Source organism: Octodon degus, unplaced genomic scaffold (assembly GCF_000260255.1).
Source record: "Octodon degus isolate 3935 unplaced genomic scaffold, OctDeg1.0 scaffold00144, whole genome shotgun sequence".
Taxonomy (NCBI): Eukaryota; Metazoa; Chordata; class Mammalia; order Rodentia; family Octodontidae; genus Octodon; species Octodon degus.
The window spans coordinates 4,664,390-4,675,409 of record NW_004524720.1 but is presented as its reverse complement, the minus strand read 5'-3'; the positions used below and the strand labels follow the sequence as shown (position 1 = coordinate 4,675,409).

Sequence of the window (11,020 nt, the reverse complement as noted above, 5' to 3'; positions counted from 1 at the left end):
ACAGAAACAGAAACAGAAACAGAAACAGAAACAGAAACAGAAACAGAAACAGAAACAGAAACAGAGAGACAGAGAGAAACAAGGACAGGGACAGGGACAGAAACAGGGACAGAGAGAGTCACTGGCACTGAGTTGAATGTTGAGTTCAGGTCTTTATTAAGGTTCTTGGCTATTTCTCTACTCTTACACTTTCCTCCCCTCTGGGGATCCTGCATGTCAGTGAATTCTCCCCTTTCCTTAAAGAACATCTATTTCATTTTCTGATAAATGAATCTTGTCTAATACATGTGCCAACAATGGTTACATACCTGTGAATACCAAGTAGATGTTTTCATTCCTAGCCTGTTACTTATGTCTGCTTTCTAAAGAGACAGGTGCTTCATACTTCACTTTGGTCATAGGCTTCTTTAAACCTTGTACTGATTGAAAGAACAATTGCACTAAACAAAGTAAAAGTTGAGCATGAGAAAATATAAATAAAGGGAACAGCAAGGCCACTCTCAAGCTAAGTGTCCTGGTTCTGGAGAAGGACTAGTGTTGATCAGAGAGCAGTGAATATATCTTGAGTCTGAAGTCAGGCACTATTGTTCAGTGATGCGTTTGTTTCTCCACTGAGAATCACTATAGCACTATGGATAAAGAAAGTCTTCATGAAATGCAGGCCATACTCACAAGTGAAGCACACACTATTCTTACCTTCAATGGTACACAATTAACTGCCTCATCACAGGCCAGGTGTGATATATTTCCCATGCTTTGTCCTCGTCTTGTATTGCCTATGTATGATGCAGCAACTTCAGGGGATATAGTTGCATCCAATGGCAAATCTTGGATTTCCCTAAGGGCAAGTACATATTTAAGGCTTAATGGTGACTGCATTATGTTCTGGTCTGAGCAAAATTATGTTTTCTGCTGGCTGTCTTTCTTTTGTATCACTGATACACAACACCTGACACTCACAACTTAAAGGAGAAAAGGTACATTTTGGCTCAAGGTTTGCAGATATTTCAGTCTTAGTTGACTGGCTCTGAGGCAAGGCAGTATGACAAGAGTGACATGGCAGAGGGAAATCACTCATGGCATGGCAGGCAGGAAAAACATCAGCTCAAGGGAAGAGGGAAGGAAATACCTGCTTCCAGGACATGCTCTTCCAAGTGACCCATCTGCTGTTACAATCCTTCACCACAAATATCAAACTTAGCTACAACATCATCAGTGGATCAGTGAGTATAGTGATCCCAGGATCCAATCACCTCTCCAAGATCCACCAAACATTTAAGGTTTACATTTACGCATAAACTACAGCACCAGCTCCCTGTGAAATTTGCTGAGAACTTTGTCAGAGCTCACACCAGTTCACAGGTCCACACCACCTAAATTCTCCCACTGCCTGTGTCCCTGACCATTGCACACCATTGAGGCACTGTGAGTAACACCATCGCATGCTGGTCATTCACTGAACAGGAAATAATAGCACCTGGAAAAAGTTCTTTAAGAGGCAGAAAAGATCTGCACTACTTTCAGAAAGATTAACTTTATCTGCATAGTAGGATATCTGTTATTCATAGTTTTTGTTGTTTTTTTTAGCGAATTTAAGTCAAAATAAGAAGTAGAGAGTTGTGAATAATTTTCTTATCAGCCTAAAATTAAAGTCTTTTAGTATGATGCTTTTAATCCTTTTGTCTTGTTATATAAATCCCCTTGTTGATGATTTTTAATCCCAGCTCTTTTTCTGCCTGTGATTTCTCTGCCACTGACATGGCACTTTCCCCTTGAAATGAAGGACTGCCATCAACAAAGGATTTTGAAAGACACAAAGAGGAGAAACAGAGATAGTAGAAGTAGAGAGCTACAGCTAGAACTTGATAGACAGAGGCAAAGACATGGGAGAAGAATAAGTATGACATGGAAATTCTCTAAACATGTTCTCACCTTCACATGTCGTAGCTGCATTTAGGTGGAAAGTTCAGGCTCTTTACATACAGTTTTATGCTTTTGAAATTTCCTTCTTTATGTACTTAATTTTGTACACTTCTTGCCTTCTTTTGAGAGTTAAATATAAAACTTAAGCATGTTTGCAAGACTTAGACTAGCAAAAAAAAATTCTTTTTGCTTTGGACTTATATTTAGCAATAGTGTTCTTTATAACTATTATTAGAAAGGCTGTTAACAAATCTTGACTAGTTTACCTTTTTACATTTGGAAATTCTGTTTCTTCAAACGTTTGCTTCTTTTCTGAACAGGGATCACTAGGCATATTGTCTTTTTCTCACAGGAAATAAAGAGCATTATCAAATATGCTTATAAAATAAGTTATGCAGAACTTTCTAAATAATTGTAATCCAGATCTACAGCAATGATTTCTGCTTAAATAGAAAAAGAGAGTTCAGTGGCACAGTGCCTGCCTGGCAAGTGCAAGGCTGTGAGTTCGGTTCCTGGTACTAAATAAATAAATAAGACAGAAAAAGAGGATTGTGTTCCCTTGAAAATCAGAGTATGATTTAAAGTAGCTGGTGAGCAATCTGTTTGACCTTCATATCAAGGATGAGCTGCAAAAGGGCATGCTAGAAAACACTGCACTCTGCCAATCCCCAGGTGTAAATACCAAGTGCTCTAAACACCATAGACTTTGGACGGATCTGTTGCATATGTCACTTAACTTTTATTGTCTCTTTTTCTCTTTCATTAATGACAAGCACCAGAAATTAAGTATATTCCAATGATTAACACACTGTCTGCTTCATGTAGAATACACACATGCAAGGGAAAAGTGATACTAAAACATAATCACAAAAATAAATTTTGTTAAGTCAATATATAACAGATACATGATAGCAGACAGATGCCACATCCACCCTAGAGACAGGTAAGGTGTTCTGGAGAAATGATACTTTGCACTCAACATGAAAAATCTTTAGAACTAAATAGACAGGGAGAGGCTAGCAAAGTAGGAGGGGGCATGTGAAAATGCAAATATATACATGTATGGTTATGGAATGGGAATAACATGAGGGGAATGTGGGAAGATTTAAAGCACTTTTCATGAACTACTTGTCTTTCAACCTCTCACCTCTATTCTGTCTTATAGGCCCAATTCTAGTTCCATAATCATCTTCTAAAACTTGACTCTAAAAATCTTTCCCCCATATTAAACTTTCCTCTTCCAGGAGCTCCACTGACATGAAACAAAACTTTGAATCATGATTTTGTCAGCTGGTTGTTTATTTGTTTGTTTGTTTGTTTTTGCTTTAGTTTATCCACTAAACTTCACATACATCTGTCCTTTCTTCTCTCATATTTTTAAATTGAAAAGGAATAGGACTGCATTTGTTGTTGCTTTGCTGCTTGTCTTAATGTCTACTGGGTGCCCTGCATCCTCTAACAACATTCTTGTTGAATTTATTGTTTCCCTTTACCCTCAAAGCAGACTTCCTGTCACAGTATTGAGGCCAAGAATAATTCATGGGTTGAAATGTTGATGCAAGAAACAGTAGTAAATGTCTTATCTAATATTTGGATCCTGTCATTCTTTACCTGAATTTAGGAAATGGGGAGAGTACTAAAGATACCATCAGTTTCCTGTGACAGTGTTTCTAAGGGAACTCTCCTATTATGCTGAAACATTCTTGACTGATGACATGAATATCCTGAGCTCCTCAAGAAAATTAATCATTATTCACCACTGAGTGGATTTGCTAAAATTGCCAAAAATAGCAATGGCTTTTATGTAGGTAGTATCTTTCTAAAGATACTCAGAAGTAAATGAACAGGCATTCCTAAATCATCTCATTAAAGAAGAAGGACATGCTAGTTGAGAAATAAAAAAACCAGGATATAAAAGATACAAGTCAGCTTTTTAGACCTTCAAAGAAAACTAGTTGTATATCTAAAAAAGAAAGGTGTTCATTTTGCCAAATTATTATTTTTTTCTTGTTTTTGTTTCTGCCAGTGACAGCCAAGCTAATGGCCTAAGATTTACAGACCAAATTTTAATCTCAGTCCCATTACTAACTTGGGCTGCATACACAAATACAGTGGCATGTTGACTAAAGAACCATATTGTTTGCAAACAATTTGATTTGTCAATACACAAGTGACTTAGCTGTCTTCCCTAAAACCACAGACCTCATTGTTCTGGCTAAGGGGAAGCACATGAATGGTCCTTAGGGCTTATCAATATCCAGTTGATATTTAATATTGCTGTTAATGACTTAACTGCTATAACCAAGGTGGCATACTTGATTTTCTCTCTATCCAATATCTGGATTATCTGGGGATCACAAACAACAAATACAGTGTAAAGCACTGAACCAAAACTATAAATCCCAACACAAAAACAAGCAAGAAAAAACAGCAAATAAGAAATAGGCAATGAAATTCTTCCCCAGACTCCCAACTTTTCCAAAACTTTTTTTTTTTTTTGGGGGGGAGCAAAAAAGGGAGGGAATTACAAACCACACAGCAAAAAGGAAGGAAAAGGTATCAGTGGAGGTGAAGCAATTCAATAAGATTCGTGGTAAATTTTAAGAAAGACTAATATGATAATGATCTTAATGAAACAAATGATCAGCAAGTCTAGAAAAGCCAATAATATAAATCTGGTGAAGCTAAAGAAAGAGATGTGAAACATAAATACCCTACATATAAAAGAATGGGAGTCCATTAAAAGATGAACAATATGAATGCAGTGTGTCAAATCTAGAAGACGGTGGGTACAAGGTCCAATGATTAGCTCATAAGAGATAACTTTAAAAAAAGAGAACATGAGAAATGGATCCAAAATCTGGTGGATTATGAAAGACTAATAAGAATAATTGGAATTAATGAAAAATTCAAAAGCAGCACAAAGGTTATTAAAAATAAGTTTGCACAAATAATAACAAAAACTTTACATTTTATATGGAAGGCATATAAAACTCCAATTAGCCACAATTAGAAAAATCCACCCATGCCACATAAAATATCATCATTGCAGCACAAGAACAAAATCTGAAATGGTGTTAGAGAAAAATCAATGAATCATCTATAAAGAAAAACCCATCAAAAGTAAACAGACTTGTCAACACAAACCTTTCAGGCAAGGAGAACATGGGATGAACTGTTTCATCCTCTAAAAGTAGACAACTTTGAACCCAGAATGTTATATCCTGAAAAATTAATTTTCAAAATTGATAGAAAAATAGACATTTTCCAGGATAAAGAGAACCAAAAGAATTTTATGACCATCAAACCAGCACTACAAAAATTCTTAAGCATATACATAGAGGAGACATTGAAGCTAACAATGCCAAGGGCCCAATAAAATGAATGCATTAAGTCGGGCTAGAAATTAAGTAGAAGGAAAGAAAGCAAATGAGAAATAGGTAAGTAATATTTTTTAGGTGCAAAAACTTTAATAAAGTATTCTCAAGTCAATGTATTAAATAGTAGTACACTGAAATTCTACAAATCTTTGCCAAGAACAAGATGATTCAACAATTAGAAAGTACAAGAACAAAGCATAATATAAACAGAAAAGATAAAGGCATATAATCATTATTTGGTGCTTAAAATATAGTATTCAGCACTGGGGATATAGCTCAACAATGTAAGTGCCTGCCTGGCAAGCACAAGGTCCCACAATCGATCCCCAGTACTGAAAATATATTGTTTTTTTGTGTATTTGGTAGAGGTTCTCACTATGCAGCTCAGACTCATAGTGATCCTCCTTTATGACATGAGAATAAGGATATAATCTTGAAAACGGATAGAGCACAAACCCATTCAAGTCAAGAAACTTTTTAATATTAAGATTACATTTTATTTATTTTTTTTAAGACTTGTGCATTCAGTTTTTCTTTGTTCCCCCATAATTTTATTGAGAAACAAATAGCAATGAGACAGTTTCAAACCAAATTGGATGGACAGTTTCAATAATTAACACATTGCATACATTCTTCCTAGTGGTTAATTGCTGTACAAGATGTGGACATGATATCCTATTTACAAACACCATTAGAACAAATCCCTCTATTCATTAAGAGAATGTAACTATATATCTAACCTAACCACTTTGAATACACAGATACAAAATGGACATTCATCTGTATCCCCTTTTTTTTGTTAAGTTCTGTTATTTGAATATTATAGGTGTGTAAACTCAGCAAAAGTGATCGATGGTGTAGAGTGTGCCTAAGGAGAGTCACATGGAGAGAAAACATTCTCTCAGGCTTTTACAGAGAGCACATTGGTCAAGCAATAGCCATGACTCATCCATATGGCTGACACTGACAAAGATTCTACAATCTGAGGTATAGGATCTCAGGATAAATCCTGAGAGAATTTCACTGACTTTATCAGACCCAAAAGCTACAACTCTTGTTACATAAGTCTTGCTTTACCTTGGTTTTAACCATCCAGCAGAAAAGTATAAAAATGAAATATAAGAAGTAAAGCCATGCTGTTACGTTGAGCTGTAGGGGACTTAGGTCAACAATTTCTGACATTGCCAATCAGACAGAAGACCCAATACTATTATGGGCTACTGGACTCTTTTAGAATATTTAGCTGAGTTTAGGTAAGTAATATAATGAGAGGAATAAGTCACTATCTTTATGTTATAACTCTCAATGAAGATAGACTCAATTCACCATGCAAAAGACAAAAATTAGCAGAAACTACTCAGAAAGAAACCCAAAGATATGCTATATATGAAAATAAAAACGTATTTAACAGAAAAGAACTTCATAGAATAAAAATCAAAGTATTAAAAACAATATTCCATGCAACAGAAATCCAAAAACAAACATAAATATCTATCCTGTTTTGAGATAAGTTGAATTCAAGCCAACACTAATGTAAAGAGGCAAACGATATTACACATTGGTTAACAGAACTATTCAACAGGAGGAAATAACAATTATAACCATATATACCAGGATATGGTGCACCCGACTTCATAAAAAAAACTAATGGACATAAAAAATCAGATAAACACCAATACAATTATTGTGAGTGTTCCCAATATGCCACTCTCACAAAAATATCAACTAAAAAATCAACAAAGAAGTTCCAAGTACGAAACAAGCCTTTTCTCAAACGGACTAACTTTTGTGATGAATATTATCAGATCACAATGCAATGAAACTAGAAGTCAATAGCAAAATATAGCACATAAACAATTTAAACATATGGAAATTAAACAACAAATTCTTGAATAATCAATGAGTCACTGAAGAAATTAAGTAAGATATAAGACAGTTCCTAGAATTGAGTGATAAAAATGCCAATATCTGATAATAAATAAATAAGTGGTACCACACAATAATAAATACTATAGAATACCAAAACTTACGGTATATAATGCAAGCAGTCTTATTAGGGATGTTTGTAGCTGTGAATGTTCAGAAAAACAGAATCATCCCAAATAAGTAACTGAATCATGTATCTCAAGGTCTTAGAAAAACAAAACAAGAATCATCCAAGTCTAGAGTTTGTACAAAGGAGGAAATTACAAAGTTTGGGGAAGAATTGATAAAATGGAGACTAAAAACATACTGTGAAGAATGAGTAAAATCAAGAGTTGGTTCTTTGAAATAGCATAAAAAATAGACAAATATTTAGTCAATTTTATGAAACAAGGGAATAAACAAACACAAATCCATGCAGTTAGAAATGAAAAATAAGAAGTCATAACACACTGCTGGAATCTAGAAAATTATAAGCAACTTCACAAACTCAGATACCAAACAACTGGAGAACTCAGAAGAAATGGAGAGATTTCTATGTACATATGATCTACAAAAACTGAACCAAAAAGACTAAAAATGTTGAACCATCCCATAACACACAATGAAATTGAAGCAGTAGTAAAGTAACAAAACTGCAAACTAAGAAAAGTCAAGGAGTACACTTAGTAGCTTATTCCTTTCTGCCAGTGGACACTGCAAAGGAAGCAGTCAGTCTCTCTTCTGACTGCTGTTAAGTCTAAGTTAGAATCACCCAAGGAACCCGAACAGCTATAGAAGATCTTCATCAGAGGAATGGGCTTTGAAACAACTGATGAGAGTCTGAGGAGTCATTTTGAGCAATGGGGAACACTCACAGACTGCGTGGTAATGAGAGACCCAAACACCAAGCATTCCAGGGCTTTGAGTTTGTCACTTATGCCACTGTGGAGGAGGTGGATGCAGCCATGAATGCAAGGCCATACAAGGTAGATGGAAATGTCATAGAACCAAAGAGAACTGTCTCAAGAGAAGATTCTCAAAGACCAGGTGCCCACTTGACAGTGAAGAAGATCTTTGCTGGTGGCATTAAAGAAGATACTGAAGAACATCACATATGAGATTATTTTGAATATGGAAAAATCGAAGTGACTGAAATTATGAGTGACCCAGGCAGTGGATAAAAGAGGGGCTTTGCTTTTGTAATCTTTGATGACCATGACTCTGTGGATACGATTGTCATTCAAAAATACCATACTGTGAATGGCCACAACTATGAAGTGAGGAAAGCCCTGTCAAAGCAGGAGATGGCTAATTCCTCATCTGGCCAAAGAGGTCAAAGTGGTTCTGGAAATTTTGGTGGTGGTCATGGAGGTGGTTTTGGTGGCAATGACAGTTTCAGCCACAGAGGAAACTTCAGTGGTCGAGGTGGCTTTGGTGGCAGCCATGGTGCGGGTGGACATGGTGACAGTGGAGATGGCTACAGTGGATTTGGCAGTGATGGAAGCAATTATGGAGATAGTAGAAGCTATAATGAATTGGGCAATTACAACAGTCAGTCTTCAAAGTTTGGACCCATGAAGGGAGGAAACTTTGGAGACAAAAGCTCTGGGCCCTATGGTGGTGAGGCCTATATTTTACCACACCATAAAATCAAGGTGGCTATGGTGGCTCCAGCAGCAGCAGGGGCTATGGCAGTGGCAGAAGGTTTTAAACAGTTCCAGGAAACAAAGCTTAGTAGGAGAGGAGAGCCAGAGAAGTGACAGGGAAGCTACAGGTTACAACAGATTTGTGGACTCAGCCAAGGGCTGTGGAGGCAGGGCCTAGCTGCTACAAAGAAAACATGTTTTAGATAATACTCATGAGTCTGGTCAAAAACCTTGAGCACTGTGTTTGTGACTAACAGTATAACAAGTTTCTGTTCTGGGGAACATGTAAAGCATCTCAATAAAGGGTTTTAATATAGACCCTTTTTTGCATCCATGCTGTTGATTGCTAAATGCAGTAGTCTGATCATGGCACTGAATAAATGTGTCTTAAAAAAAAAAGAAACAAAGAAAAGTCCAGGACCTGATGGATTTATTACTAAATTCTACAAAAACCTTAAAGAAGATCTGAAAGAATACTCCTCAAAATGTATAATGAAATTGCCTAGGATAGCACACTTCCAAATTCATTTTCAGAAACTAACATTATCCTGATCCCCAAATCAGACAAGTATATACCCATAAAAGAGAACTACAGCCTAGTCTCTCTAAACAGAGATACAAAAACCACCATCAGTGTATGGTGAACAGAGTAAAACACATTTTCAAAAAGATTGTATAGCCTGATCAACTTGGCTTCGCCTCATGAATGCAAAGATACCTCAACATGTGTAAATCAGTAAGTGTAGTTTATCACATGAGCAGAAGCAATCATATGGTCACCTGAATAGATGCAGAAAATCTTTTGATTGTATTCAACATCCATCTATGGTGAAAACTGTAGAAGGACTTTATTTCAATCTGACAAAATCCACTTATGATCAGCACACTGCTGAACATCCTATTAAATGGAGGAAAATTGAAAAACATCCCTATAAAATTAAAAACAAGACAGGATCACCACTCCTCTTCAATATATTCCTTGAAACATTAGCAGAACTATCAGGCAAGGCAAAAAATAAAAAGCAAAAGGGACACATATAGGAAAAGACAAAGTCAAAATATTATTTCCATGTGATCTTTTACTAACAAGACCCACAAAACTCTACCAATGCTCATAGATGCAATTCTAATAACAAAATTTAGCAATTTTACAGGGCAAAAAATAACACAGCATGAAAACAATAAAATAACACAGGATAATCAAAAGCATTCTTATGTACTAATAATGACCTCATTCAGAAAGAGATTAGGAAAACAATGCATTCACAATAGAGTCACAAAATTAAATTCTTATTTATTAATCCAACTAAAGAAGTGAAAATCCTCTATGATGAAAATTGTATTACTTTGAAAAAGGTAAACAAGAACATAAGAAGATGGAAAGATACCTCCTACTCCTGGAAAAGCAAAATCACCATATTGAGAATGGCTGTGTTTCCCAAGCTGAAATTTAGTGCAATTACATTCAACAGAACAATGGCATTTCTCAAATATGTAGAGTAACAATCCTAAAGTTTATGTTAAGACAGAAGACTAGACCAACTATAGCAAAAGCAATCCTGGGTACCAAAGTGAAACAGGTGTCATCACAATCCCAGGCTTGAAGTACATCGTAAAGTTATAGTCATTCAAACAGCATAGTACTGGCACAGAAACAGATGTGTAGATCCATGAAGCAAAGTAGAAGAACAAACCACCATAGGCCTATAGAACTTTTGAGTTTTTGAGAAAGGGGTCAAGAATATACCTTTTAGGAAAGATAACTTTTTTAATGAATTGTTCTGTGAAAATTAGTTTTGAACATTCAGAAGATTGAATCTAGATCCATATATCCTACCATGCACTAAACAAAAAATAAAATAGATCAAACATCTAAATGTTGGAACAAAAATAATCTGCTGAAAGAAAAAATGGCTATAATTCTTGAAGATAAAGGCATAGGTAAGAATTTTCTGAACAGAGCCCTGAAAACACAAGAAAAAAAACTACCAAGAATCAGCAAGGCAGATCATATCAAATTAAAAAGCCTCTGCACAGCAAAGAAAAAAACCAAAGTGGATCATAACCTACAACATAAAAAATAATTGCCAACTATCCCTCAGAGAGAAGCTTAACACCTACAGTACATAAAATGTCAATAAAATTAGACTCCAGAAAAATAAAAGA

The 11,020-nt window shown here is 35.7% G+C and overlaps 1 pseudogene; it reads left to right on the top strand.

Moving 5' to 3' along the window:
* Positions 1-1,142: 1,142 nt before the first annotated feature.
* LOC105743625 lies at positions 1,143-8,919 on the top strand (annotated as a pseudogene).
* The last annotated feature ends 2,101 nt before the right edge of the window (positions 8,920-11,020 follow it).